This window comes from Crocodylus porosus, unplaced genomic scaffold (genome assembly GCF_001723895.1).
Source record: "Crocodylus porosus isolate Cpor-Errol unplaced genomic scaffold, CroPor_comp1, whole genome shotgun sequence".
Lineage (NCBI taxonomy): Eukaryota > Metazoa > Chordata > Crocodylia > Crocodylidae > Crocodylus > Crocodylus porosus.
This window is the reverse complement of record NW_017728906.1, coordinates 137,156,573-137,160,761: the sequence shown is the minus strand read 5'-3', so window position 1 is coordinate 137,160,761 and position 4,189 is coordinate 137,156,573.

The window sequence follows — 4,189 nt, the reverse complement described above, 5'->3', positions numbered from 1 at the left end:
GGAGCATCTACATGTGCAATTAATGTGACTGAATAAACTCTGGTGCAATTTGCATTGGAGTAAACTAATCCTGACATCACCATCTACACGTATATTTAAGCTCAAGAATTTACTCTGCCGGCAGATAGTACTTGTGTCTGACTGGACTATCTAGTGGCACTGTAAATTAGTGTACACTGGCCCAATTGCCATGTAAATGGTAATGCTTTACCGTGCAGTCAATTAGCCTAGTGTGCAGTAAATCACACATGTAGATATGCCCATTAATATGTCTTTCATTTCGAACAATGTAGGAAGATGCTCCTATTGCAACTTTTAGAAAGACAGCTTTCCCATACTCTCCACAGTGAAATCATAAGGGATACTTTAAATTGGCTACAGAGTAGGTATAAATGTGGGGGGCAGGTTTCTTGGCAGTGCTTTTTCATTCTGAGCCTAAGTCAAATGATTAGATATTGCCAAAGACTCATTTAGGTGCCTAGTTTACTGGTTTGAATCTGAGCTTATAAAATAGAAGCTGGACCTTGAAATATTCCCATGAACATCAGCTGAATTTCCTGTATCTATGACTTTTTTCAACTCTGGACCACTCTTCACCTCCTTTAATAACTCAATCTAAATATGCATGTAGAATTTGGACTAGGACTCATTTTTCTATTACCTTCTGTTTGGATTAGATCAGGCTCATGCTGCCAAAAATCATTAACAATCCCTTACAGTTGAGGATATTTGTCTTCCTCTTATCTGTAGGTCCAAAGATGGTTAATGAGGCCAGTCCAGGATTAACAGATTCTGTTGCAACTTGGGCATGTGTTTCTGTGGGGTATGGGTGGCTCTGGATCCTTGATTTGGTCCACAACACGTTATTTCTTCTGCTCCCACTTTTTTGTATCCTGCTGGTATCATAAGGTGTCAAAGTACCAAGATCCTTGCAGCAAACTCTTCCTCCATGAGGGGAAGTCTCCCATGAATTGATGTCATTTTTTCAAGTTGGCTTTGAGGACTTCCTTGAAGTGCTTTCTCTGTCCTGCTATTGAGCATATGCCTTGATGGAACTGGGAGAATAAAACTTGATTTTGGAGTGTGGAGTTGGATATCTGAATGATGCAGCCAGCCCAGTGAAGTTGATGCCAGATGATCATTGCCTTTATGCTCATGTTGTTTGCTTGAAAGAAGACACTTAATATTTTTGCATCTATCTTCTGAGTGGATTTGACTGATCTTTCACAAGCAGCATTGATGGTACTTCTCCAAAGACTTGAGTTGTCTCCTGTTTGTTGTTTACATCTCAGCTCCATACAGTAAGGTGGGAATCACAAGTGCTTGATAAACTCTGATAAACTGCTTGATAACCATGAGCTTGGTTTCAGTTCTGATGTTGCAATCTTCAAACCCTGTTTGTATCTGATGAGGCTCATAGTGCCAAAAATATTATCAGATTCAATAGGAGGAAAACATAAGAGGGTTCTATGAATCACAGTGAGAAACAAACTCATCCCTGAGTGTTGGTCATTTACTGCTCTGAACTGTTGTGTAGTAGTGTTGTGCACAATTAATCTGCTTTCAGCTGCAGATTGGGCTTCATTTCAGTGATGGATGAAGTGACTTATATGCTTATGTATAGTTTGTAAATTGTAAGGAGCTCTGGGATTTTTGCATGAATGCACTATATAAATGAAAATCATAAACATTTCTAAATAAGGCAGTATAGAAATAGGAGCCTTTTTATTTTGTCTTTGTGAGTAAGCCCTAAAGTAGGGTACTAGTTTGTGCCCAAGCTGACATAATTAAGACCTGGTTTTCACAGACTATTATCATCCATAAAATTATGGAACCAGAATTGGAGCCATATTTCCAAATTTATGCCCAAATATGTTTAGTACCTTATCTTATAACCTTTAACTACATCATACTGGAAGTATTCCCATTCAAACATCAGTACTCCATCTTTATTACTCATGGATGGAGTACTGATGTTTCAGGACACTGCTGTTTCAAAAATAATTGAAGATAAATTGTTATCAATTAAGCTTAAATTAAAATGTTTTCTAGTTGAACCAAAACTGAAAAGAGATGGTTTGAACAAGCAATTTTTTTTTAATTTTTGGAATTATTTTATTTTATCTTATTTTACCTTTCTAATGAGGTAAATCTAGTGTCAAGCTCAGTTTGTAATGAAAGTTGAAGATATTGCATTTTGAGTGCATAAAAACAAAAATATAAGCTCAAATCCAACTTCTCATTAGGCAGGTAAGTCACATTTACATGGATAAAGATATCTGAATAAATGGCATTTCATGCTATTTATGCAGACTACAAAATCTACTCCCCACTGCACAACTTGACTTGCCCTTCTGAGAATGCTTGGAAGGAATCCTATTGCACTTAGGAAAATCTGCAACTCCATATAAGTCCCACAAAAAAAACAACCAGTGACAGCTTGATAGAGGAGGAAAAAGGCCCTCACCTTTTAGTCCACTAGCCTAGCACAGTAGTTCTCAACCTCTTTAGCCTCAAGGCACCCCTCATTAGCCTTAGGGTGCCTCTCATTAGACTGAAGGCACCATTCGGAAAGTTCTGGATCTTAGTTTTCATACCTTTTTTTACTATAGAAGTAATAGTATTATGTTTCTATTGCAAAGGACTCAGAAAGATGACAGCAAGTCAGGAAGTTTTTAACTCTTTGAATTTCTACAAGAAATCTCCAGGTTTATCTCATGAATCATGTTTGCAAACCCTATATTGTTAATATTGTTAATATTGACCCTATTGCAGACTTGAAAGGATCTCAAGGTTCCCTGGTTAGGACAACTGGCAGTGAGGAGAGAACATACCCACAGGAAGAGAAACCTGGTCCTTGGTTTTCTCATCTGAAGGGTATTTGAATATATATATATATATCCCACTCCCCAGAAACATTTCCTAACCATCAGCCTGGGCAAAGTCAAGAGTTATTTTCACCCATCCTGTTTAACTTAAATCATTTGGCAGATAATGGCCCAAGGGGATGGCATATGAAGCCAGAAAGAAAAAAAAAATAGATCTGTCTTGCTTTTTGGTTTAATGATCTGGGGACTCCATGTTGATCAGGAAGGGGCCTATTTCTAGCTTCTGTTCATCTCCCAGTGGTATTTCTGAATTTAAAAGTCACTGGATAAAATATACAGGGTGTTGTCTGCCTATACACTTCAGGCAAGTAGGAGATATGAATTCACATTCCTGCCAGCTGAAGGGGCTTAGAAACTGGTGCCCCAGTCCACTATTAAGTGGCTAAGTGAATTTAAGAGCCTAAATATAATTCTGTACTGCCCTGTTCAAGTCATGAATGAATCTACTCCTATAAGACACCACCATTTTCTTACCATTAAGAATGAGTCACCAAAAATCAACAGGGAAGAGGAGGACAGAACTACTATTTGCAATAAACATTTTTCAGGGACTCAAACAGGTTGAAATAGAATTGTACTTAGGTGCCTAAGTCCACTAATGTGTAGGGTGACCATATGGGATGATATGAAATCTGGGACACTGGCCCCAGCACTTCAGCAGAAGTGAGTCTGGGGTACCATTGATATTACTATTCAGGCAGCTAAGGAATCAATGGCCATTAATGACTCATTTTTCTCTCCTTCACAGGTGTAAACAATGCCCTTTTTAATTGCCATTCCACTAGTCAAAATAACCTATTAGGGCAATTAGGGCACCTTTCCTGTCTGATAGGGCTTTCTGTTTTACAGCAAGTGCCAAGGAAGCCCATTTTAATTTTCACTAGCCAGCCATAACCAGCCTTTGAAACCCAGGACTAATCCAACCAATCTGGGATGTATGGTCACCTGACTTATGTGCCTAATAGATAGAATAGAACCTGGCCCTGGGTCAGCACTTCCATGGGAAAGTGGCATTGCTCTTATGGTGCTTTGCTCATCCTCTCTCCCTCTTTTTTTATACAACTTACATGGAGTTATGTGCTTTCCTAAGCGGATTTAAAATGGCAAGTGGTCTAAAATGCTATTTAGATAGCTAAAGTTAGACATAGAAGGGCTACTTACCATCAAACAATAGAGCTGGACTTGGAGCATCATATCTTCTGCATTGTTTTCTTTTATCTCCCTTTCTAGGATAAAAGTTTCTTTTTTGCTAAAACTATTTGCCAGATTTGTCTTTAATTCATGCATAGTTTCAATTGAAA